Source organism: Ixodes scapularis, unplaced genomic scaffold (assembly GCF_016920785.2).
Source record: "Ixodes scapularis isolate PalLabHiFi unplaced genomic scaffold, ASM1692078v2 PGA_scaffold2__306_contigs__length_199485367, whole genome shotgun sequence".
In the NCBI taxonomy this organism is placed as follows: domain Eukaryota; kingdom Metazoa; phylum Arthropoda; class Arachnida; order Ixodida; family Ixodidae; genus Ixodes; species Ixodes scapularis.
In genome coordinates, this window is record NW_024609857.1 from 145,882,634 (window position 1) to 145,910,609 (window position 27,976).

Genomic DNA, 27,976 nt, shown 5'->3' on the forward strand with positions numbered 1-27,976 from the left:
TCATTCGCGCTGTTGCGCACATCGCCGCTCGTTCTGTTCCTGCTCTCCTTCCTTTGAAGAAATGCTGCTGCCATCTATGAGCAACGGCAGCAACCAGTTGTCTGGTTGCTGAGGCTGGAAAAGTTGCCGCGATCTATGAGCGACGGCAGTTAGCAGACAACCGGCAAACGCAACACTCTCGACAGCTAACACCAACTATGAGCAACAACCAGAGTGTTGTGTTGACCACAAGTGTCGACATTTGTTTGGTACTGGACACAATCCTAGGGAAACTAGACCTTAAAGGACACATGCCTAGGGAAAAAACATTTTTAAACAGCCTAGATGGAAAAGGATTGTCATAAAAGAAATTTACAACCAAGGAAAAAAAATTTTAGAGCTATATTTACGGCGCAAAACGAATTTGTAGTTGGTGCCCACGTGAGCCCCCACGGGTGGGCTCTAAAAGTTACTTATTAATTTTCATTTTTTGTTGCACTTAAACAAAGATGAATAAGTAACTTTTAGAGACCATAGGAAGCTTCCGAAAGGGCGCAAGTACCACGTGACAAATAGCGGCCAGTCCCGTGACGAGTAGCGACCACTTTTCTGCGGCGCCAACAACAAATTTGTACAGTGCCGTAAATATAGCTCTAAAAATTTTCATTTTTCATTGTAAATTCGTTTTATGAGTTCCTTTTCGCAACCAGGCTGTTTAAAATAAATTTATTTTTCCTTTGTATGTGTTTTTTAATAGCTCTGCTGTAGAAAGACACTATCAGTGATTGAAATATTGTAACAAATATACTTGTGACTACTATTTTGCAATACGAGCCATTTACACTGTACATGGTTCATACTGCAAAATGATGCCCTGTAGATTCTACAGGGTGAGTCAAAGGGATTGATTTCTGTTTGAAGATACCGCACAAATTGGTTTGTGAACCAATTTGTGCAGTTTTTTAGAGGTGGCCAAAGAATTGCATTAAGGGTTTAAACATTTCACTGAACATACATACTTCAGTAAAACGTTACAAACGAAAAATGTGAAATCCCTACCTACAGCGTATGATTGGCACAACAGCCGACAGATGGCAACTCGTAAGATTGCAGGCGGTATGCTTGAGCTGTGTCGCGGTTGCAGATGATAACACGGCATATGGGGTGCAAATCATCCTTATGGTGTGCTTAGCTCCCTACTAGCAGCATTCTAAAACGATAGAATGACCGTGCATGCCTAGTTGTGAATCAGTCGCTTACAGGTGTCGGAAGGGTTGAGGCGCACTGGTGCCGAGCTTCGCATACAACCTTCCAAATGGTTTCACTATGCTGCCGCAAATCTCTCTATTGCACAACTCTGGAAGTGCAATAGTGTATTAATTAAAAAGTAAACTTAATAGAAAAACTGCAATTTAAATCCCTCATGGCTCCCCAGGTACAGAGATAGTCAGGGAAGTCACAGCATATTCTTGGGTTGGAAGCAGATAAAACTTGGTGAGCACTGATTTTATCATCTGTGTATGCTGCCATAGATTGCCCAAAAAAGGTTTTTTTCTTTCTCAACGAGAAGAGTTTCTCGGGTAATATCTTCACTTGAAAGCTTTGACCACCTAGTCGCATCTCTGTAGTAAATCGCAGCACAATACAATGAGACACCGATTTTTGCGGGTGGGTTTAGAGTGTTGGTGTACTACTGCAGCCAATATGAGCTGAAACGCCGCTCCACGTGGCACGCAGAGTGTACTATCGCAGCCAATACGTATGAGCAGAAACGCCGCTCTACATAGCGCGCATTACTATCAAACCTGCCTATCGCATTTTTCCGGAAATTATGATATACGCTGAGGCCAACACAGCTCCCCTCCAGCACTCGTTGTGCCACTCTGCAGTTGACATCTGCTACCGAGACGGCAGTTCTCAACTGTAGCAGGACTGTCTGGATCGATGCCTAAATTGCCAGGGTTTCTCTATGGTCCCGCTCTAGTGGGAAAGGGTTCACCCATACAGATGCGACAAGCTAGCGTTTCTCCTCGTCCCTGCTAGCTTGAGAACGCCTTTCAGGTGGTGCATTTTCAGGTCAATCTTCATCCCCGAAGGCGAAGGTCACTAACGACCTTCTCTATACTATTGCCCTTTGCCAACACTCTTTAATGCTTAGATGTCGGACACACTTCCATCGTCCCTCTCGAACTTCTTTAGTATGTTTCTGGCAAATGCAGAAAGACTTTTGTGTTTGAGCAACTCAACTTAGGGATGATTTTTGCGTGATAAGTTGGGGCTCTGCAGAAATTGTTTAGATGAAGTTTGCAATAGATTTATGCTGTGTCAGGCGTAGGTTTTACGGTTCGACTAAACGAAAGGGCGCCGCCTCCACTTCCTTGTTAACAGACGACACGGAAGTGCAGTGTGGCGCAACGAGTGTTGGGGGGGGGGGGGGGGGGGGGGGGGGGGGTTGTCTGAGCGTCGGCGTAAATGAGTTTCCAAAAAACTGAGATCTTGTGACTCTGATAGTACCGCGCACCATGCATAGCAGAGTTTCAACTCGCATTGGCCGGAATAGTACATGCTGTAGGATGCTGATGTTAGCACTCTGGTATGTACTGAACTTCGAACAGTGCTGCGTGGCACTTGTGCATTAATTTGTCTTTTTTTTTTTATCACTTAGACGTTTTGATGTCTCTGCCATAAAACCAAAAGATGTTGCACCAGTGCACAGGGTCCTGACGTGCCACTGTTTGCATAGCCTTGACATATGCCTCTTTCACTGCACCTATATCATCACATGGTTAGGCTCCAGTCTCCTGCCTGAGAAAGAGTGAGCAATACAGTGTTTGACATCTCTGTGTAAAAGCCTTTGTACACATAGTACATCATTTCTGACTGTTTTGAATGGCTGCAAACAATACTAGGAATATTGAAAAAAACGTTATTGGTAGGTGCCACTGTACACTATCACTTCCTAACATAAGAAGGTCTGTTACTTGAAACATGCCTCCTTAACATCTTGCGGACCTTGTTTGAAAGAAATGCATCATGTAAGGCACATCAGATTAGGAAAACTGTGCAATAGCTTGCAATACTTATAAACACCTTGCCTGCAGCTGATTCGCATAATGCTGAATGTTCCTAAATTTTTTATAGCAGGTCAATCATATACCTAAAAATTCCCAGTAGTTTCTTTTTTGGCATGATAGATTATACAAATGTGAAATTAAAATGATGGTAGCAATTGCTGGCCACTATTCCATTGAGTTACATGTATTGCTTTCTAGGATAAAAAAAAAATGTCCTTGCAAATTCTTCAAACTTCTGCCTAAGTGGACCCCCCCCCCCCCCCCCCCCCCCCCCCAAAAAAAAGTTATCCTACAGCATTTTTACAGTTACTGTCTTTGCAACCACCAGGGGAACGAAAAGGACACACATTTTATGACAAAGTGAAAGGAAACCTAACTAGACTACTTTTTTAAAACACCCGAGACATGGTGAAAATATGGGAAGAGTATCTTCACTTGCTAGCCTCAAATGTTTAGACAGGAATGTTTGTACAGCTAGTGGTAAATTCATCGATACCACGAGTGCCAAACTGCTGCTCTTTGTGGTTCCAAGTGCAGCTTGCTGCTCCCTGGTGAGCATTGCCCCTTCGCCCCTTCCTGTTTCCCTCAAAACAGAAAGAAAGACAGAATTCCATTTTAGCCTCCTTGTGCCATCATGCATACACACATCAGACCAACCGGGTCAGTGGCCGCCTCACCATGCATGCACTTTTTGTTTCTCAGTTTAAAAAATGTTTTGCCTCCCATTCTTTGCCACAGTCAAGGTCAAGGATGATGCTCAAAACCTGGATAAGGGTTATGTACTCCATATTCCATTTAAGTTTGATCCAAGCTCCAAGGTGTTGGTTTCACAAACAAAGGTTATATAAAGGATTGTGAGAAACAACATTGAGTAGCTCTTCACTTCAAATGGTTATATTTTATGGCTCTTTGCATATGTCCGTCTGACCACCATGGCCTATACTTATTGAATGCTGTAGAAGAGCAATTTAGCAAGTACAGTATGGCTGCCAGTCTGGAGGCAATGCAGGAGGTGAATCCATGACTGTAGGCCAGTACAATGCTGGATCATATTGAAACCCCCAGAGGCGGGGATTGAGCCCGGGATCCCCAGGTTCTATCTGCACTGTGAGCATTCACTCCTTGTGCTACAAGGTAAAGTATGTTAAATGTACTACCGTGCCACCAATCCCCCATCTATGGCCCTTATTGAATGTGTGCGAGTTTCTTTCATGAAGGTATTATTGCAGGCAGTGCTTGCATACCTGCCAGTTTTTTAAACAGCTGTGGTTTAGTCGAGGAATGGAATGCAAAGTTGAAGTCCCATACTCTGTACTTTGTGAGAAATTGATGGCTACTAAAGCTTGTGGGGGCCACGAATGTAGAAAAAGGCAGGATTGGTTGTTTCACCTCATATACGGTCTGCGGGGGTGCTTTCATGGTGCTGAGCTGTTTTCAGCAGGATGAACAACTGTATTTGGGTAACCAATCCCTAAAGAGTCAAGACCTACTTCTTTGGTTTTGGTGGTCCACTGGAGACATTTCCTTGAGCCTGTTTTGCGGCTGGAGGCACCTGTGGCTCGGATGGATAGCTCAGCTGCTCGATGTCCGGCTCCTCTGCTGGAACCTCTCCATAACGTTGAGGGCTGTAGAAAACCAGTTTAAATTCACACTGCTGCACCAAAACACCCTGCTACATCTTCCTGCATTTTGCCTAAATATGATTAATTTGTGCTAGCATTGCAACTAAGCAGAAGTATGCACCAAATGAAAAAATAAAAAGGATGAGAGCTTTTAACTGCCACTCTAAGGAACAAGGTCACCCAAGGACACCAACACAAAAACCCAAAGCACACATCACCCCACATGTTCCCCACACATTCATAAAAAACAAACAAAGACAACTCTACCACGCTTATTGGACACAAGGGGAAAGACCGCCCAACTTGGATCAACTCCCCAACACGCACTACAAAATAATATTACGAATTTAGATAAGTTTTAGCAGGTCCGTCCAAGAGCACAGACATGATAATAAAATAGAAACCCCTGCTAGCTATACGTAAAGACTCCCTTACAAGCTTTTTGTAACAATTCTTTATCTGGAACTTTAGTCTCATTCCAAGCACAGCAATCGGAGAGCAACTAGAAACATGCTTAGCCAGCTTTGAAGACTCACTCCTATTTTATACCGCATGCTTGCATTTGCATAGCCTATCATTGAGACACCTAGCAGTCTGACCCATATAACCAGAACCATATTTCACAGGAATCTCAAAAACTGCAAGGTCACAAGCCACGGACAGTTCTCTATGCTTCCTGTTGCACACGCTTTCTGACAGAAAGGGTTTTAACTCTTTCTTCATCGCACCCATAGGCCATCGATCGCTGGTAATCGATGGTTTCCAAGCGCCGTCAAGAAATTCAATTTAATGCGGAGAACTATGTTCCACGATTTCGAAGATGGCCGAAGAACTCTAGTTTCGGTTTCAATGTAGGTTTGAGGTTTATCACAAGCTGGTAGGTTGGCAAAAATAGTCCTGGGAGCAGTGACTGCACTGTCACATCCTGCTTCTTTTCTCCCCTTTTTATTATATACCAATGATCTTACCCCCGTTCACCCAGCTGCCTCCACCTCCGAGTATACACGACTGCAGGCTGACCTCGATTGGGTTCATCTCTGGTCCATATATAACAAGCTTGCCCTAAATCAGTCTAAATGCGTCATCATGAACATCAACATCTCACGCAAGACCTCAAGTCCCCCAGCCCCCCTGCAGAATGGTGCCGGGGTTTCCCGAACAATGCTCATTTGCCTGGATTTCCGTCGTTACATTCAAGACGCCTTCAAGGCAAAGTGGGCTCTGGTTTTTGTTATCCGATCCTCAAGAGGGGCTTGCCCTGACCCTGTTCACTGCTTTGGTGCTGCCTGTCCTAGAGTTTTGCAGCTCGGTGTGGGACCCTTCATCCACCAACTCATTGCCAGGGCTGTGAAAGTTACTTCAAAAATGTACCTAAGATGCAGTTACAATTACTCATACGAAAAGGTACCTAGGTAAGTACCTCGGTACTTGCTTAAAAATGTATTTAGAGGCACAGTTCCTTCAAAGATACTTCATTTATTTATTTTCCCCAGATTTGTCAGAATATATTAGAAGTAAAGATTTTTATATTAAGGATACACACAAAAACGAGTTTGATAAATGTGCTTTATTGGTGCAATGCGAGAAATAAGGAAAACCCCATTCATATGAGCATTCCAGGACACGTCATCTTTTTTCGGTTTCAGTTTGAGATGAAGGACGCAGGTCGCTATTTTTCCTAAACAGAGTTCCGAAGCGATTCAATAAATTGGTGCCGCTGGAACAGCATCGCTAATCCATTGTTCGCTCAAATGAACACTGCCATTCGCTAAAGTGTCGTTCAATGAAACATCATGGGCGGGGCTTCGTTTGCTAAAATATCATTCGATCAAGTCAGTGCCTCCCAGGTCGTACCCAACGCGACGTTAATCACGGCACATGGTAGTGTAATAATACTTTAAGATTTATAGTTTTTACCGTTTTGTTGAAGTGAATAGAAAAGTACCTGTAAAAAGTAACTTCACATAGTTGCAAGTTACTGGAAAATGTACCTAAGATACAAATACAGATACTGAGAAATGAAAGTACTTAGGTTTGTACCTCATGTACAACAAAAGTACCTAGATACCGTTTATAGTCAATTCGTCCGAGATTTTGCAAAGATCTCTGTGCCGCTCACTGACCTCAAGAAGAACACCGTAAGGTTCAAGTGGGGAGAAGAGCAACAGCGCACATTCTATGAGCTGAAACAGAAACTCCAGACGTCTCCAATCCTCGGCCATTTTGACCCGCATGCCAAGACCGAAGTCCACACAGACGCCAGTAATATGGGACTTGGTGCGGTACTGATACAAATACAGGAAGGTACAGAACGAATGATTGCCTATGCAAGTTGGACACTCTCCAAGGCAGAGAGCAATTTCTCCAGAATGGAGGAGGATTGCATTGGTGTCATCTGGGCGATAACCAAGTTTCGTACCTACTTCTACAGAAGTCCGTTCAGAGTGGTCACAGACCACCACTCGCTCTGTTGCCTCGCGAACATGAAGGATCCGTCAGGACGCCTTGCTTGATGGAGCACTGCAAGAATTCGACAAGTCAGTGCTGTACAAGTCTAGCCTCAAGCACAGGGACGCAAACTTTCAGTCGGACCCCAAGCTCCCGCCGGCAACGACGATGAAAAGAGAGTGTTCTCTGCGCAGTCAACGTCGACGATACGGTGGCACTCCAATGAGGCAACCTTGAGCTGAGCGCACTGATCAAACATTTGGAAGGAAAAGGAAGTAGAGTCCCCTGTGTCTTGTCACAAGCCCTAGCAAGCTTCGCCGTCCGACAAGGCACTCTTTACAAAGAGAACTTCGGGGACAACAACTGGGTGTGGCTCCTGGTAACACCCGCCGATCTTCAACAGGAGATCTTCGAAGCCTGCCACGACGACATGACAGCATGGCATTTTGGCTACAGCAGGATGCTGTCACGATTCCGCAAGAAGTACTACTGGCCCAAGCTCCCGAAAACTGTCCACCAGTACACAAGGTCGTGGCACAAATGCCAACAACGCGAGAAACCACCGACGAAGCCCTCAGGACTCTTGCGACCGATCACACCGCCGACTGCCCCGTTACAGCAGATGGGAATGGACCTACTCGGGCCATTCCCTTGGGGACCTGAACTACAAGGTGCTTCCAGACGGAGCACTGTCGTCAGGACGCCACTAACTGTGACCCGAGGTGGTGCACATAGTGCGTCTAAAGCCAATTTATGTTCAATAGGACGGAGCACTATTTATGAATTAGACAACCCCGCAGTTTATTGATTGCTCTCCTTTGGTTTAGCGTAATGTTGATTTATTTGAGGTTCCATCGGGGCGATGCACTTTTAAAGGGGGAAGTAATGCAGCGTGCATGACCGAGAAAGAACGCATCTCTGTACATCTAGAAGATTTGTGTTTATTAAAGTGAAAGCGACGAAAACACGCCAAAAGTGTGTCGTCATCGGAGGTTTCATATCACCAGGACCACAGCCGGCACCACAATCCAAGTGAGCCAATAAAACGGCGCCAAAAGTGTGTCATCAGAGAGCGCGCTGTACTCGGAGGTTCGCTATCACCGGAACCACAGCCAACGCCACAATCCGAGTGAGCCAATAAAATGGAGCCAAAAGTGCGTCGTCAGAGAGTGCGCTGTCTTCGGAGGTTCGCTATCATGTTTACATCAGCGCTTGGGCTTTCACTTTTAAGTTGTCGTAGGGATAACATAAGAGACACCTTGACTTTCCTTACCCAGAGTGTAAAAGACAACGAGGCCGGACTGGCCTTGCGTCTCACCGCAGCTCACTCCCAAACTTTCAAGGTCAAATGTTCCAGAGACAGAGTGTAGTAGATAAGGAGCAGAGCACAAACTTGCCGACTCACTCAGACTCTCCCGACGATGCACATTCCCTCTCGCAGTCTCGCTCAAGCCACCTGTCACGCCGACACCGCAACACTCACTGTTTCTGTTTCTACGCTCATTGTTTTTTGTTTTTTTTTGTTTTTTGCACAAGTTCGCCGATTAACCCTTCATTTTCAGTTTACGCCCATGGACTTTTTTCCATCCGCAGTAATATGGCACTTCTTTCTATTTACCGAAAGATCTTAAAGGGGCCCTGCAATCCTATTTAAGCATCTAACTTTTTTGCGGTTTCCACGTCTCTTATGGTTCGGGCAACCCAGCAGGCACAGAGAGAGTAACTAAATATCACTGCATCATATTTTAACCGGACGACGCAGAAACCTTCTCCTCCTCCTATGGGGGCGCCCCGTGGTGTCGAACGCGCACGGCATATGATGTAATAGTAATGCCGTTGGTCCTGGTCAGCCGAGGAGAGAGAGCTCCTCGGCCTCACCTCCTTTCCCGTCTTCCTCTCCCTCCCCATATTCTTCAGTCACCGCGGTCCGCGGGCAGGAGAAAAGAGGGGGACAGAGGACCAAGGACGTCATGAAGCAGGTTATTTTTTGCTTGTTCTTGTAATTTTAATATGCCAATAACTTTTAAAATAAAGCGAATTATGAAAAAAGAAAAAGTTCAGTAAATTACTATGCTCAGTGCAGTCAGGTTTGGTGCAAATTAAAAAACAGCAAAAAGTCCTTGCAGGGCCCCTTTAAAGGGATACTTCAACGAAATTTGAAATATTCCCGTCGTGTTTAAAAATAGGTTGAATATGATCCACAATATCCGTAAACGACAATCGCACATTTGTATTTTGAGCCTGGTGGCTGTATTTTTCGTTGTAAACGGCCCCCTCTGGCAAGCGCTCGGAAAAGGCCCAGCGGAGACCACGTGACATCCAACGCAATCGTGACGTAGGTCGTCTCAGGACGAGCAAAGCTACGGCGAAGCTGACGTCGAGAGGATGGCCTAGTCGTTCCAGCCACCGAAGCGGCTGCTTTTGTACAAATTTTGAGTGACGGGTTAATCTTCAGTAATCTTGTAGGGGGACAATCGCGACCTCTGCGACACACAAAAGGCATTCTCGGGAAGAGGGGAGTTCCTCCTTCCCCTCTTCTCTCGTCGTGGCCGGAGGCGAGACAACCTCCGTCACTAGCTGTCAAGGTTCCTAGACGGGCATTACAAGCGAGGCGTTAGCGACATCCACCAGGTGCTCTTTGCTAATCGTTTAATTTGTTTTAAAATTCCTTTTCGTGACTTTTTTAACAAGATATTGGTATGTTCGATGTGATGCTGCTTTTTTGAACACATATAGACCAAAAAAATGAGCGCCGAAATTTCGTTGTAGTATCCCTTTAAAGACACTTGCAAAAGAAAAAAATTTTTTTTTTTTAAACATCCTAGATAAAAAAAGAATGTCAACGATAAAGAAAAAAGTTGAGGGCGACATTTATGGCGCAAAACGAATTTGTAGTTGGCGCTCACGGAAGCCGTCGCTGGTCACAAGGTGATCACAACTGTGCGCCGCTGTACTCCGCCACCGCTCGCCAAGGGGGTGCGCCGCCAGTTCGACGTGTTTCTCCAAGCTGCCGCCGCCACCGGAAGGGCGGTGGCGGCAGCACACCACCGCCCTTCCGGTGGTGGAGGTAGCGCTTGTGAGTTGTGCATGTGTTGTTTCTCTGTCGTCTTTTTGTGCGCTGTTCTGTTCACCATGCCAGAAGGGAGCACTCCAGAGCGCCACCGCCATCAATTTCTGACCGGCGCACAGGTTGATCCACGGCCGGACTGGAAGCGCGCGCGCTCTCTTTCTCTTCTTACGGCCTTTGCGATCGCCCGGGAGTCAATGGCATTTTTTCTCCGTGTGTAGTTCACTTGCTTGCCGCCAGGGGCGCAACCACCTCACCCTACTTCACCCCACTCGGAGAGTCTCTTCGAGCTGCTTTGCACTGGTGTTCGAGCTTCGTAGGTTGTTGTTTCGGCAACGGTTCCGTAGAATACTTCTGATTAACCATGCAAAGATGGTCACGGACAGAAACGAAAAATCAGCTAGATATGTGCACAAGCCCTCGAGGATGCACTTTAGGCTGTAATATGCACTGTGCGAAAATTGTACAGACTACTACACCCTCGTCTAGAGCAGCTGACCGACTTCATGTGCGGCCTATGAAATGATGATGCAGACCACGGCAATAGATAGATTGGGCCTGTTTACATTTCACGAGAGTGTACAAATTATTTATCACTTCAAGTTCCTCCACGTAGAGGGGGTCCGTCTCCTCCTGTTCTTGAGTTGCAACAGAAGTCCTGGAGGTAAAGACGAGTATAGTTTTTCCGCAATCCCATACGCTGTTTCTACTTACTACTTTTTACTCCCGAATCCCTCGGAGATGCGCGTCAAATATTCACCATTTTGGGCTCATCAGAAGCGCATTACATAATGGCTGAGGGTCTAAACGAAAGGATCAGGTGTCAAAGGCTCTAAAAATCTCGGCCGCAAGTTGCAACAGCACTGAGATACACTGTCAGACGCGCTCTGTGCAAACGAGAAAGGGTAGCCCAGGGGTGAGGTGACAGCACCCCCCACGAATTGCAGCGGGAGGTGGCGATTGCCCCAACTGCAAAGGTTGTAAGAAGAGAAAGAGAGCGCGCGCTTCCAGTCCGGCCGTGGTTGATCACGTGGTGCTTGCGCTCCTTCAGGAGCTTCCTTTGGGCTCTAAAAGTTACTTATTAGGGAACACGCAGCAGAGCACGTTGGATAGACTACAGTTCACACAGAAAGAATAAAAACACTGAAATAGACACTGAAAAGCACTGAAGCGAAAATGAATAAGTAAGTTTTAGAGACCATAGGAAGCTTTTGAAAGAGCGCAATCACCACATGATAAATAGCGGTCAGTCACGTGATAAATAGCAACCACTTTTCCGCAGCGCCCACAGGCACCAACTATAAATTTGTTTGGTGCCGTACATATAGCTCTCGAAAATTTTCGTTCTCATCAAAAATTCATTTTATGACTTCCTTTTCCCATCCAGGCTGTTTAAAAAAAAAATACTTTTTTCCTTTGCATGAGTTCTTTAAGGATAGCCCACCTAAAATCGAGAGCAAATTGGGTGAAAAGGCTACCGTAAAATCCCGAACAAGCGCCCACTCAAAATTTGGAGATAATCACGTAAAACTAGGGGATGGGCGTTTCTTACGTGAACAATATGTAAAGGTATGTCTTTTGTGTATGTTCCGAATGTTACAAAATTGAGGGGTGTGCGCTTATTGTGTAATGAGTAGAGCCCTGCATATTCGCAGACAATCCGTGGATATCCGCGGATATTCGCAGTAAACGGGCGGATGCGGATAAAAATTAGACAAATTTTGGCGGATTGCAGATCGGATGCGGATGACAGGAGCTGCGGATGCGGATATCCGCGGATTCGGATCTAAATTTTTGCCCGGTGGCGTTCAGTTCGTCGACTGACGTTTTATCTACAGATCGTTTCTTCGACATGCGACGTTTCATCGAAAGGCTTCTAGTGTTCATTTCATTGAAAAACCCAAGACGTTTCGTCACACACAACCCTGATATTTTTGTAACAAACGTTTTGCATCTCGCCTGGATTACAGTGGGGAGGGGGGTATGGTTTGGTTAAGCTCGCCTTAGTGAATCGCGGGCTAGCTTTTAGCAGCTTGGTAAAGAAATGCGTTGTCAATAAATTGTCGCAGGGGCATATGCCCTCAAAACGTACAGCATCGACGAACCGTGTGTCCATGAAATGTCTGTTCATGAAAAGTTGTCCACGAAACTTATTTCCACAAAATGTGTTCCGAAGAAACAATAGGGATCCTAAGAAAAATCGGATTCTCACCAAAGATCGCTTCAGTTAGAGTGTTGCTTCTCGTCAAAAATGCTATCTATAGAAAAAATAAAGATTGCAGGGCATCAATCGTCTCGAGAAAGCTAGTACATTGGCAGGGAAAGTGCGGAAAATTTCCCCAGCCAAAGAAAACCTCAAACGTACAAGTCACAAGAAAGTAGAAGAAATGTCCCCATCTCCGCAAATAGCAGTGTGGTCATAATTCCAAAAACAAAAGAAGTGCCTCAACATCCTTTTGTGCACTTCTTCTGGGCAGAGTGTCGAGGACTCCTAGGACGATCACATAACTGAGATAATTTTTCCTTCTACGCGCAGTGTCTCGGGAAGACTGATCGCTTTTAATATAAGTATGATGAAACTGATAGTGATAAAATCACATCTCCTTTCAATGGTGACCCGAAGATTCCTTCGTGCAAAGATAAGCAAACAACTTAAAAAAATGCTATTTGTATTTGTTGTTTTTTTGTTTTTTTTGTCATTTTCGCTTGATGTTACGTATACAATGAATGCCTGGGTTGTGAGTCGGATCTGGTTCCACATTTTTTGGATGCGGTTCAGATACGGATATGGATACAAAGCATGCGGAAGCGGATCGGATACGGATACAACAATGTAAAAAGTTTGCGGATGCGGTTTGGATGCGAATACAAAGTCTGCGGATGCGGATCGGATGCAGGTAAAAAACTGTTATCCGCGCAGGGCTCTAGTAATGAGCACATGCTCTGTATCTTACGGTAGGCTAACTTTCGGCGCGTTATCAAAAAATGTTTAAAAAGTGCTATTTCCAGATTATGTGACCTGCAAAACTTGCCATCGCAGCGAGGGGCGATGAACCAAAGACAACTGTCCTTCCCAGTCAGCAATGTTCACTCATCTCCCGCCGTAGCTAACTAACACCATTTCCACCGAAGTGAGCTATCTTTTGGTGTTTTGAAGAAAAACAAAATAGTAAATCACGCCAAAAGTAGGAGCGGACTATCTTTCTGGGGCAGGGCATCTCTTGGGATATTACAGTGGTCTGTTTAGGAGTTGAGACTGTCTTGATGCCACTTGCAAACAGCATACTCACATGCGCTCCTCCAAAGCAAAGCGGATAGATGTTCTCGAGGAGGTGGAATGCACAGCTGTAGCTCGCAGTGCCTCGGCAGTTATGGAGCACTACTGTCAGGGGAGTGACACCAGACTTGGTGGCTGCTAAGACCACCATTGTGATGCTCAGTTGATGATGTCGAGTCCCTGAACACAACTTCGCTTGCTGCAGCTAGATGCTTGAGGCACTGCATGATTTCCACGATGATTAACACAATTAAGCAGGATGCACCTTCCGACAAGACTGATCCTGACGTTGACACCAGCAAAAGATGCCGATACCAACAGTCCAGGGGTCCAATTTTGGTTACCAAGAAAACGAGATCTAATTTGCCTCTTGTGGAGCCAGCTAAGATATAGTTCATAGACAGTTCATCTGCTAACACGAGCAAAGAATGCGGTTCCTCTAATACAAAGCGCCATTTGCAGACAGAAATAAAACAAGAAAATGCCGTATGTCGTCTGCTAACAGAACAGAAAAAGGTGACCGTCTGCTATGAACCCAAAGCCGCATTGAAGTAAAATCAGACGCAGATTGAAATTCTGATCATCTGCTATTTCATGTTGGAAGCCGCTGACAACCTGCGGTTCGTTTGCAAATCTCAAGTTCTGCTGCTGTACACAAGCTGACATCGACCAGCGAATGAAGAAGTACTAAGGATAAGCACATCACAGGATGCAAGACCTATCTCGCTATTTGTATGTTGGTGAGACGTTCTCACCAAAATACTATAGCGAGATTGGGAACTCACGAACGGGTCAAAAATGTCTCATTTGTCCATTACATGCAGGCTGTGCCACGTCCAATCGGCAGCCGAAAACCCTCTCGCTCCCACCTTGACCAAACTTGGACCGCTGCTGACATCACTAAAAGCTTCTATGCTTTTTATACTTCAATTCACCTTACAATGAACCATGGAGGACACTACGAGCTACCTATGCCAATCCAATGCCACATGATTGTCCCGTTGCCTTCGGGAGGAGCACAGCAAGACACAGGGCACATAGTCACATGATACGTTCACAGCGTTGGATTTGCTGGGATGGCTCATGGCATTGGCTCCAGCCCCTTGTAAGGTTCAATAGAGTACTATAGTAATTTAGGTGTAAGTACTGCACAACCTCCATCATTGTTTCTCTGTTTAATTCAGTACATTTCAAAGATTGGTTGAGTAAAGTTATGCGACAGCTGCCATATAGCCATACTGAAATGGCATGTTTTTTAGCATTCTGATATTGCCGCGAGCGCAGCTGACTAAGTAGGTGGTGCGCCCGTGGCCTAACGATTATCACGCTTGCCTTCTATGCAGAAGGCCAGGGTTCGATTCCTGGTCGCGACACGTCTTTTATTTATTCTTGCAATTTACTGTTCTCGGAAATTCGAGAACTCTGTTGCATGTTCAAGGTTAGAATGTTCTATGCGCGAACCTTCTACGGCCGATTGTTCAAGGAGCCCACGCGTGTACAAAAAGGGCTCCGCGTGGCAAGCCGCAGTCAGTTTCGCCCCAGCGATCGACTCTGCTGTCACGCCGGCTTCGATGCCCGCGACGCTCTGCTTTCTTTTGTTCCCTTTTTATTTTTGGGCACAAGTTCGCCCCATTAAACGTTTAGCTTCGTCAAGTATTATTGCCTCATCACTCTTCATTTGTGACAATATTTTAGTCCATTTTAATTTTACAAGGTCTACCTTCTGTGCTTTATTTAGTCTTTGTTGTTGACATTTTAATGCGAAAACATTGACTGTCCCGTCGAGCGGACCCGGCGGCGTCTGTAACCACGTAAAAATGAGACATAAAAAAGTGAAAGCCGTTTACAACTCCCTGTAACACCGAATTAGAGCGCAGCTCTTATTTGGTGTTACGTGACGTGTTATTCATGACGATGCCGATGCCCCCCCGAAGTCACGTGACACCCCCAGGTCACGTGACCTGGGGGGTGTCACGTGACTTCGGGGGGAGGGGGGGGGGGTCACGTGACTTCAGCGGGGTCACGTGACTGGGTGTCACGTGACCTTGGGGTGACATTGGGGGTCACGTGACCTTGGGATGACCTTGGGGGCCACGTGACCTTAGGATGACCTTGGTTACGCCGACGGCGACGCCGACGCCGCTCAAGCCGGGAACGGGCCCCTAAGAGCTGCGCTCTAAAAACTGTAACCGCGAAAAACGGCACCTAAATAGGCTGCGACACATCATATCAGACACCTTGTTACTGATGCCAGCAGCCCACTTGAGGTCAAAGCAGATACGCTTTGGAAATATAAAAAGCACGAAAAAAAGTGCAGCAACGCAGATGCCTCGTCACGCAAGCCGGCAGGTGTGTTCAAGGTAAAAGCGGACGTGCTTCAGAAATAAAACACAAAGGAAAGCACATCAACGCAACGCTTCGTCATGGAAGCCGTCGTGAAGCCGGCAAAATTCGCCACACCTGCGCAGTGGGGGAGCGTGATATCACCACTGCAGCGCCGTGTGCGATAGGAAGACGTGGCACGCTGCTTGTACGAATGCGCTGCGTGTAGGTGAAATCCACCATAGCCTGTCAAGTTTCAGAATACACGGCGTAGCGGTCTGCGTGGAGCACCGCCACATTCCCTACCGGCACTGCAGCCGCTTCTGCTCCTTTTGGCGCCGAGAATGCTTTCGCATCCAGAGCTCATAAGAAGTGCTTAGGCGTCCTCGGAATTTTTGTGTCTAAAATATGACTGTTTCATACCTGGAAGGTTAAATTAAATAAGTCAGAAAACTTAAGTTGCTTCTTTACAGCATATGAGAGAGAGAGAGAGCAAACATAGACAATGTCTAAAAAAAAAAAGTTTATACTACAAATACTTGCCAAAGCATTCAACTTTTTGCTTTTAGTAAACTTTCCTACTTCTTCCACGAACTGAATGAAACTCTCAGTAATCGTGTATTTTCAAAAGGTTTATCTTTAAAAATAAAGCTATGTTTTGTTCGTTCACAATATTTCAAAAAATAATTATTCCTACATGATCCAAGTTTACCAAAAGCATAAAAAAAATGCAAAATTTATGTTCTTGCAAACTAAAAGGTCAACAAAGTCTGCCGAGACCAATTATTTTTGGGAGACTAGTATCGAGGAATAAATGCAACATAAGACCGTGTGCTTCAGTAACTAATGGCAATGACTTACTGTGCTGGAGGCAGGGTGTCGAACCGGAACCGAACCGAACCAAAAACCGGAACAGAACCGTTATTTTTAGCCGAACCGGAACTGAACCGAACCGAAATCTTCGCCGCCATATTGGAACTCAACTGGAACCGAACCGAAAAAAAAATATAACGGTAACCGGTTCATAACGGTTCAATGTAGTATTTCTTTTTTTTTTTGTTAGTATCACAAAATGTACATATGGGAATGAAAAATTGGCGGCTGTCTATGGATCAAATCGTCATACACAGAATTGAAAAGTATGGTAGGTTGTGGGTTTTCATGGCACTATGATTAACCATGTGTCACGTTGTCACGTGACGCCATGGTGTCAATACATGTTGTCACGTGACCTCGTGATGTCACGTGACTCACCGCGTCGACTTGATTTAATTTGAGGAAGTCACTTGATGTATTAACATTGTTGACAGCATGACGTATTATGACATCACGATTTTGCACCGAGAGTCACGTGACACCGTGACGTAAGCGATTTTCAAAACCCCCAGTGGAGTGCTCGGGTTCATGACAATCAGCACCGCCAAACATTCGGGTAACGGCTCATGTCAATTACATATGATAATAATCCAACTCTAACAATATCTGAAGCTCAGCTCAAGCTTTTGCTTTTCAAACCCTAGCCGCCTAGAGCATGACTGTGATGAACACTGGCGGTATCAGATCACGTGGCCGCTTGTTTGAATTGCGTGCTGAGGAGATATCGACAGCTGTCTCTTTCCTTTATTTTTTCTGCATGTGCTATTAGGGGAAAACTAATGGATGTTTCCGCAAGCTATCAACGTTAGGGGTTACATCTTAACAGTATTTATTGAAAGTACAAGGAGAAATGTTGCAAGACCCATTTTACGTTATTGAGGCACCCAAATATTTTTCGTTGTTGCTAAACTGCATCCGAAAGATGTTCGTGAGAATAGAAGTACTGAAACTACTAAATGCGACTTATTAATATGACGTGACATAGAACTACACGTGTGTACGGAAGGAATGCTAAAAAAAAAAAAGATATTTTAGTGACCTTAGAGAGACAGCCGAACGTTGGCAGTCGCTGTAACTCTCACACGAGCGTCGTTCCTACGTTATTGCCCAAGTTTCGACTTCCTCTGTACTTTGCTTAAAGGAGCTATAAAAAGATTTCTATACATTACTAAATACTACTCAGGATCACTCCCTAATGTTAATAACTGATTGAACCTGGCTTTGCTATTTTTTTCTAGGCAATGGCAGTCGCCAAAAAAATTCGAGAAATATGAGCATCGTACATCCCCTCAACTCGGAGCCAGAAGCGGCCATGTGGCCTGGTGCCTATCTTATGCCGCCAACGTTAATCATACCCCTGCGCTGGCGTTTTAAGGAAGAAAACACATGCTCAGTTCCAGGCACTGTTAGAGTTCGGCTATTCTCATCACCGCAGTGGTTGGACAAGAGCCACTACCCAAGTGTCCACCGAGGCATTGTTTGTTACGAACCGATGTACGGTGCTCACGCAGTCCTCCTGTCTAATCCATGAGCCGCGCTCGACTGTTGTCAGGCGGGTGGTTTTGACCCTACAATTGCGACATCAATCCTTGGGAAGGCAAGACTAAAAGAGATAGTCTCATTTAATCTTCGCAATTTCACCGCGACAAAGAAGCTTCTGAATTAGTGGCGGCCCTGGGCGAGTATACTTGGGCCAGAGGACCAGTACGCCTCGGAAAAGTCATGAACATTCCAACCCGATGTCGTTTTATCACCCATCTAAACTTCACGGGGTGCAAAATAAAAGCAATAAAGGGTTGCGGTTAACAAGTGTCAAATAAAATTGTCAAATTAACACACACCAATGGAGGAGGCAATTCCTCGGGAATACTTTCTGCCTTTTCACTCTGGTGAAGAAGGAAGACTAGCGAAGCTGTACTATGGTGTAAATGAAGTAATGGCCGGCCTCAAGCCGGCAATTGAGCCAGAGCGCAAAGGCTCGAGAGGTTGCCGCCATCTATACACGACGGCGGCAACCAGACAACCAGCAAGCCGGTTATCTGGTTGCCGTCGTCCTTAATAGATGGCGGTAGCTGTCCAGAGTTTAGTGTCATCATTTGTTTGCTGACGGACACGACACTGGGGAAACTAGCCCTTAACAGCTCCGCTGTATAAAGAAGTTTGTGGGTGTATGTGTGTGTGTGGGGGGGGGGGGGGGAAGCGGGGGAGCTTTAAAAACATACTGTGTTATAAAGGTTCCTCTTCCCTGCATCTTTGGCGCAGACCAACAGGCGTGACTCCGGAAACTACTTTGCTTGCAAAAACGCTGTTACCAAAAAGCACGTTTTTGTCGTGCCAGACGCTCGCGCCGTTCCTAGCGAAAAGCGTCTGACTCGCAACTAAAGGGTCGTAAGTTCGAATCGCGCCAAAATTCTAAATTATTTTTCTTTAAGGCAAAATAATTACTTTCAAAAGTGAAATCATTTGAGACATACGGCGACCTTTATTTCGCATTACATGTCATGTTTTAATCACACTCATTCCACGCGCGATGTCACGTTTCACGTGAGCATAGTGGGTTGCTCGAAATTCTCGCGCGAGGGTATGCAGCTCTGACGTCATGAACCTATCGACCAATCAGGATTTTCCAGTCACGCCACCGACATCGGCTTTTCTGCGACATGAGCTCCTTAACGCTATCGAGTTAAAATCATCAGTTAGCAAAAGTGATGCTCGTTTGCAAATTAAATTGACCGGCATCTTGTCAAGAACAAACCTCAACAGCCAGGCTATGCCGCTTATTCTGCATAAGAAAATGTTCACTTGGACAAGCGCTATTTTGGGCCGGATTTGATCTGAGTGCGAAGGGTGCGTATAGATTAGAGTGAACAATTGTGATTACTTCTTGCTGCATGATTAGTGGCATGCATGCGGTGCTGAGTGTAAAGAATGTTTGGTTAGAACAACAAGCATTTGGATTGCCGCTCGGTGTTTCTATAAAAAATACACTGAAAGGAATTATCCTAAAACTTTTGTTACATTTTGAAAATTTAATTGCTTTTAGTTCAGTTGTGTCGTCATCATATACATATATATTGTGAAGTGTATTTCGTAAACCGTATTTCATAATTAGCATGAGCACCGAGGTGCTCATTTCATAATTTTATGTGATGTAATTCATTCCTTAGTTGAAGGACACAATCACGATTTCATTTTTAACACTACGACACAAAGTTGTACCAATCACGGGTATTTTAGGCGACCTACCGCACTTTGCGACAACATTTTATGCCGCGTAAATAGATCAGCTTGAACTTTAGATTTTTACTTAAACACGAAGAAAGCACAATAAAATACAGTATAGTTCTAAATTAGAAGCTGATCTATTTACAGGTATGTACCAACCATCGCTAAACTCTTCACTCTTGTACTTAAAACATTTTGATTCAGGTAAAATATATGTTACTGGTAAACAAAGGGATGTGGCGTCGTATAGACACGACGTTATGTATGTTAATGTACAGGGTGTCACAAACGAAAATTTACACGGTCTTTTTTACCACAAAAATAAACTAGGCATCGCCCAACTCTCATTCTCCGCCCAAAGGTAGCGCTAGAGGCCACAACCAGGTGCCAAAGTTTCAGCCCGATTCGATAACTTAATCAAAAGCTATAAGTGATTTTCTGAAACTTTGAATGGGAAAATGGCGGCCGACAGAGTTTTCGAACACATGGGGCTCTGTGGAACCACAAACCCAAAACGGGCAAAAATGCGCTCCATTTTCTCATTGAAATTTTGAAAAAATCACTTATAACTTTTGATTAAGTTATCGGATCGGGCTGAAACTTTGGCATCTGGTTGTGAGCTCTAGCTCTACCTTTGAGCGGAAAATGAGCGTTCGACGATGCCTAGTTTATTTTTGCGGTAAAAAAGACCGTGTAAATTTTCTTTTGTGGCACCCTGTAGATTTGTTTCTACTCTTGCGTCGAAAGTAAATAACTGAATTTCACATTTTGGCACCTAAAAACAAAATTAAATTGCACGGACGATCGAAGAAACAATAGAGTTAATCGTTTTGCGGCGTAAATAGTGTATATTGCCAGAACAACGCGAAAAAGATATTCTCAATTTAGCGGTTCAAACCGGTTCGAACCGGTTCGAACCGGTTTGAACCGTTATTTTTTGCTTCCCGGAACTGAACCGGAACCGAACCGAAAGCCGTGAACCCGAACCGGAACCGAACCGATAAAAATTTCGGTTCGACACTCTGGCTGGAGGTAGTTGGGCCTTATCACCCAGCTCAAGATGGGGTCGACAGGTTGGCCGTAGGGCTGCTGCCGCCAGGCTGTCTGGCGCACCGTCATTGCACTCGGGTTTATGGCATCGCTGGCAAGACTTTCCAATGTCTCATCAGCAGCAGACAGTTTCTCCTGCTGGAGTGTTGTTGTCTCTGCTGGGGTAGGGCCAACCTGGAAGCAAAGTGTTTTCAAATTGGGGGCAATCTAAATTCATTGGCTGGCAGGTGGACGAGACAAAAGTTGTTGACATCAGGAACGGCCAAACTGCGGCTTGCAAGCTGCATGCGGATCGCTTGTAAGCGTAACCATTCCACCCTCCCCCACCCACTAGATCCAAAGCAAAGAGATTTAAAATAAAAAGAACAGCTTTTTTCTTGGCGGGACGTTTGCAAAACCACCAAAGGGGATGGTGATACGAAGAAGAAGAGCATGACGGCCCATGGCTACAGTGCATTCTGGCTCACGCTCTGGCTGGCAGTCAGATCAAAACCCAACGTTGAAAGCCACCCCATTGGCTCTTCTCCTTGGTGCAAGACTTGATATCAACGTAACAATATACAGGTTAACACAAAAAATAAACTATCCAAACTTCTAAACAGTCACCCAGTGAAAAATGCCAACATCATACCATTAACAAACAAAGCATGGGTCAAGAAAAAAAACATCAAAGAGGCAGTTTAACAGATAATCGCCTCCAGAGATACAAAAATAAAGATTTCACGGCACATCGCAACATGCAATGGTCGTCTCAAACAATATTTTTGATGCAATTCAAAAATCACTGACTGATGTAGCAACATTGGGCAGTGCAGCATCGGGCAGTGCATTCCGTCCTATGGTTACTTTGGGGAAAGTCTGAATTTAACAGAATTATTACAAACACATTAGTGTGGTACCTACGGCGAGCAAGCAATAAGATTTCGAAAACTTCGGACAGACTACGAACAGAAGGACAGGACAATACTAATTGTGAACTGGAGAATGGTCACTCGATTTAAGCAAAGGTGCTACAACAGAGTATTTCCAGGTGGCAAGAAAATTCCAGATTCAAATGACAAATTCAATTCGTGAAGCAGTACTGGACAAAAGTAGAGTAGAGCCCTACACTACAAAACTTGGAATTCCATCTGTTCCCAAGAATCACTTCAATTTAAAGTTTCTAGATGCCTCCTACACTTCAACTTCAATTATTGAGGTAATTGGCAAAAATCCCATACAGCTCATGCCTGAAAAGAGATAAGGGGAAACCATTGGTAGAGAAACAGGAACTAATGTTGTTTGCACCGTGTCATCTTGCTATGCATCACATGACAAAATAAAATTTGCAATTTGCTTCTTTGTTACGAACTACCACACAAACCAACTACGCGCTCGGTGACTGCTTCATAGTAATACCATGCTCTACCCCATATTGCTCAAACCACCACTGATCAACACTGACTATAAATCTTCTATAACAATCAACTCGTTCAGATTTCCATAAAGACCACTATAATGCAGCATGCTTTTAGTAGAACATGGGGCTTCCAAAAAACATTTTTAAGAGGCCTAGATATCACACATGTAACAGAATTAATTTTCCACAATGAAAAAAAAAATTTGAACGCAATATATAAAGCTGCAAGATGCAATTGGGTGGAGGAAGCCCTGCTCTAAGCCCCACTCATTCGTCAAAGGTGATTTAGATAGTTTTGTAAGCACTGTTTCTCAGCTTTCACTTGCCAGAGAAATTATTGATGGCTGCAATGTAGGTTTTAAACTCGTTGCTATGTGGTGTGGCAGGCTTTTTTTCGATACATGTTTTGTCTACGAAACAAACAATCTAAATAGAGTCATTATTGTTTGCAAACATACAACATGGTCGCCATTTCCGCTTTGATTTCAAACGGTAACAAATATAGTTCCCTACACCAATACACCATGTAGCTTGTTGAGCTCTTTCATTTTATGAGCGCGAGTTGTTTCGCGTTTACTGAGATGTTAATGCCGGCAGAAACCGAGGTAGAAGAGGAGACGAAAGCGTGCGGGGACTTGAGAACGCCGAGCTCAGGTTGGAATAATTAGTGTAATTAATTAGAATAATAATTAGCCTTTGTTTCCACTGCACTCGTCGAATGCATTCAAATTCAAATGCCAAATGCCGGTGTTTTGCATTTTAACGTGTTCGAACAGTGTGCTTGTTCTCGTAGCAAGAGTTGGGTAGGCATAGCATTTTACGTCAACTTATTTGCTTGATCTAGCTTGATTTGTTTGTAAGTGCATGTTGATGCTGAATAAAGATGTCATTTCACGTAAAAGCTGTCTCGCTGCTATGTGAAGGGCTGCAAGCATCGCAATCGCTACTATTGTTCCAGTGCCGACAGGATACATACAGGCACAAATATGCAAGCCCCCCGGATGGAAGTAATCGTGTGCTCACCTAGCAGCAGGTTTGTTCCCTTCATTTCGCTCCAGAAGCCCCGTAGCTCTCAAGTCTTGAGCAAAGCAGCTGGCTTGCCAAAGCGAATACTCTGAGGTTGCATTTTGATTGTGCGTCATGACGCTCTCTCAGCTTGCTTGCTGATGCAATATAAGAAAATAAGAACAGAAAAGCTGTAAGGACCATGGTTTGTGCATCATGGGACGCCAGAATGTCGCTTTCAGGGTCGCGTCTTGCAGACGCTGCAGACAGTGGTAGACTGTTGCAGAGCAGCTGACGATGACAGACAACGGGGGACACTAACGTGCCGCTACTCGTACGAGTAGCAGACGGTGTTAGGCGACAGACTAAAGGCAGCGAAAGTCGTGACAACGAGACGTCGGGCTCGCATACGGTGTTTGGCCGAGCAGTCAAGCCAATCCAGTACTAATGTGCGGGACCTAGGTTAGAGCATAGGCATAGTGCACCTCTGCCTAAATTGTGTTTCGCAAGTAAATATTGCCCTAAAATACTTGTTTTTTTTGTTGCTGTTTCTTTTTTAAATTTTTTTTCTTCACAATTAGGCTTTTTGAGAAATGTTTTCTACGAGTTCTGTGTTTTTTTAAGCAATCCCTTAGTTACCTTAAGAGCCATGTTTAGAAAATCCGACATTACTGAATAAGCCAGGAAGAAAATCACTGTACAACAGACGATTTTCAAAACCCCATCGAGCACCATTGGTAATCGCCATTTATTTGGCACAAAGCGTGTGATTGAATCCGAGTCCTCGCCGAACACCGACTTAGCGTTCGTTTTCCATACAAGCTGCGCCGAGTTCATGCCGAACGCTGACGCAGACCTTGTGTCGAACACGCGCTAAGAGTATGTGCCCAAATAATCGCGGATTTCGTTCATAGATGGCGCAGCAGCTACTAGGTGGTGCACACTTTCGAAAAGGTCTACATTCTGTGGAGAAATAAGGAAAAACAAGGGGCGTGCCATATTGATATACAATTCTTTTTTTTTTTTTTCTGCAGATGCCGGTCACTTAGAGGTCTGTACGTATGTCCACCTCATTGACAGACTCAATCTGGAGCCGAACACCATAACATCACCCGTGTGGCGGCCTCTCCACACTCTGCTGGAACCACATTTTGGGAGTGTACCACACCCATGCCTGGACAACTACTTCCAGCTTCTCGATGACTGCGAAATGGTGCCCTCGTAGGGTCTTTTTCGTGACACCAAACAAGAGATAACCATTGGGGGCCCAGTCAGGCCATACCCAAGCACGACCAAACGTCCGACTGGTCGTACGACGTGTCAGAAAGACGACCGAACACAATCGGGCGCCAGTAAATCATTGCGTCATGTGCATCCACGCGAAGCCACGATTGACTGGCACCTGATCGAGCTTGGCCGTCAAGCGTGGTACGACCAGTCAGACGTTTGATCGCACACAGATATGGCCTGACCGGACTCCCAGCAGTTATCACCTGTTCGGTGGTATAAATTAAACTTACAATGAGGACGCCATTTCTCGGTCATTGAGAAGCCGGAAGCCGCTGTCCAGGCGTGGGGGTGGAACACACCCAAAAAGTGATTCCAGACTTGGCATGGAGAAGCTGCCACACAGGTGGTGCGAGGGAATTCGGAAGCAGGGGGAGTCTGTCGAGAAAGTGGACACGTGTACCGAGTGCAACACTGTTAGCGCGAACAAGTGATCGTCAGTTTTTCCAGTTTTTCTCTTTGAAACCAAGGGATGTCATCCAAGTCATTATTGCTATGAAAAGAGCTCATTTAGTACTACAGTGTAGACCGCATATAACGTATGTCGCGAGAGTCGCGAAAATCCGCACTATAAGCAAAACATCGAATTTTTAGGCCAAAATACATGCCACAAGGCAACCTACCTTCGTAAAAAATTTTTTTTTTTTTTATTAGATGAAAAATAAAGCTTAGTTTGAGGAAAGTCTTTATTTCACCAGACTAGTATACTTCTCTCTCAAGTGTATCACACATTTTGAAAGAAATGAGTGACTTTTGCCTGGCGCAGCCTTTTAACGGTGTCGCGGGTTGCGGAAGGACGTTGTGAGCGTTCAGGATTGCTAACCCTAATCACTTTCCTCCGGTGATGAAAATGCGTGAAAATTGGCATCCTTTATACGGTATGCGCATGAAATGCTCCAAATGAGGCATGAAATGCCTTATTTGCATGAAATGCTCGAAATAAGAAATCCGGGCGATGTTAGAAAACACAAATGCTTAGAAAGCACCACTGTAGTCGAAGTAAACAAACACGACGACACGGGCGTTTCTGCTGTCTTGAGATTTCCGCCACGACATCGCCGCACGAGTAGGTGGATCTTCCCTTCTAGTACGTGCTGGGTTATCATAGCGACACACAACGAAAATTCACAGTCAAGGATAGCGCTTTTACGCGGAACGATGAGCTTCCACCACGCCGTCAACGTCGACGATCATCACCGACGCCATGTTTGCGGATAGAAGAAGCCGGCCCGCGACCGGCATGCAACACGTGCGAACACTTCCCCTCGACCTGCGATTGGTTTTGTTGTGGTTGTTTCCAACGCAGCGGGGGAAAGTTGGGCTGGTTGGGCTCGCTCCAACGCCTTGCTGGCCATAGTTGCTGGCCTTGCGCCGTGAACGACACGTGCGTGCGTCCCTCCGTCGCTATGGCAACTGAAGCGACGGAAGCCTCTCTCTTCGCTTCTCCCCGCGTCTTTGAGCAACCTCCTTGCCATCCTTGCCCCCGCGGGCCGCAAGTGCCGCTTGCGGCTAGCGCCGTTATCTAGTCGATCTAGTGTCGCACAGGGAAGCGTGCTTGCTGCACCGGTCGGTCGGCGCGGTCGGCGGGCTGTTCTTGAAACCGCACTATAACCGGTATTTCCCTTCACGCGCCTGCATTTTAAGCGGTATGTAATTACATGAAGTTCTATGGGAGGCAAACCGGTGGTTTAAAAAAGCCGCGTTATACCCGGTGCTGCACTATAAGCGGTTATGTTGTAAGTGGTCTATACTGTATAATGTAAGCGATAGCATTTCATGATCGCTAATACTCTTTAGAAGTAAAATGCGAAAATGCGCCGATGTCGTGTTTGCGCGAACAGTGTTGCAACGTGTACATATGCAGCAAAAAAATTAATTGTAAATCAACATGATTTGTTCCTAGCAGTGTATTTACACATGGCTGTGTACAGTACCGACATTTACCAGATTTTAAAATGTACACCTCTACTTGGATAAGAGTAAAAAGCCACATGCATCTAATTCAAAACCTGATCAGTAAATGCAGGCAACATATGCATACCTTGGCTATCCAATGTATTTTGGGTGTTAGGAGGGAGCCTGTCCATGGTGGGCAGCGGCACAGGTTAGTAGTGGCCTCTGCTTCCATGGCAAGGAAGGACACCGAGACTGCACGCAGGAGCTGCACCTGCAGGCCACACAGCACTGGGCAAGCCGGTTGAAAGAAGGGATTGTTCTGCCGTCATGAGTTTGGAGAAAGAGAGAGAACTAATAAGATATTGTGGGAAGTTCGCACGAGGTCAGGAATAGCCCATTTTCAGATATTACCGATAAGGAAGCTTTCGTATGAGAATATGTGAGCACATGCTCAAACGAGTAGGCAGCCCCTCTAGTGTGGAAGCTAGTGCCTGTACGCCCTGTTGAGCTGCAGTGACCTAGATTAGAGTTCCCTCTGTCCCTTTTGTGCACATCGTGGCTTATCTCTTGCCCCCAAGTTTGTCCAAAGCTTCTTCCCTGTCCTTTAGTAAAGTTTGGATGGGGCTGCTGTTGACAGTCAGTTGCACCTGTTGGCATCAATATTGGAGAAATGGATAAGTACCAGATCTTTTCTACCAACCAACCTACCAAACAAACCTTTTCCAAGGTTTGTTTGGTAGAATCCCTTTATACAAGCTATGTGATTAAATTCCTTGTAGAAAGTTTAGGATTAAGGCATCACTAATGTACTCACACCAAAGATTGCACTCCCTTGTATACCACCGGCATTTGTAGGAGTTCACCTCCTTTCCTTGGGCCAGGACAGGACAATCAGTTTAAACCTAGCCTTTTCCGCGTGATGAACTTCCATTCAATGATCAGCTCGCAGACAACATAAACATCCACCGAGCCCTCGACGAACACTGAGGAATTCCTCGTAGAATTGGAGCGTCCATTACTCACCACCACTGTGGCGCCAAGCTGGAACTACATGAATCAAATGGCACGAGCCTTGAGCAACCGAGACAACATCGGCGCAAACATTGCAAAAGAAAAATAAAAACTCAATCAGGCACAACACATGAATGCTGTATATGCAGCCATGCGCAGCATTACACCTTCCAAATGGCAGTTAATATTCGATCCAAGGAATTCTCAGACAGTTTTCCGACAGGAGGAGCGAGTTCTTTAGAATTCGGTGGAGTGATACTGCGGAAGGAAAGGACAGCACCATTATCACCCTTTACCTTCCATGCAGTTCTGTCGAGCTCAGTCACGATGACCATGGCTGCGGCTCAATGCAATGTCGACCACCTGCTGGCTCGGGCTTCGGCTCCAATAACCTTCAGTCTGCAACCGGAATCTATTGTATCAGAAGGACTGTATAGA

General features: G+C 45.3%; 1 long non-coding RNA gene across 2 annotated transcripts; it reads right to left on the reverse strand.

The window, feature by feature from the left end:
• Nucleotides 1-27,929, reverse strand: LOC120836170. Of its 2 annotated transcripts, XR_006078013.1 has the most exons (6): nt 27,835-27,929; nt 26,673-26,798; nt 20,912-21,114; nt 13,481-13,688; nt 4,544-4,678; nt 1-114 (listed from the first exon to the last, which is right to left on the reverse strand). It is a non-coding gene; the product is annotated as an uncharacterized LOC120836170 (long non-coding RNA). The 2 variants fall into 2 exon arrangements; XR_006078012.1 differs by lacking the exon at nt 27,835-27,929 and having other exon boundaries at nt 26,673-27,821.
• Between the last annotated feature and the right edge of the window lie 47 nt (nt 27,930-27,976).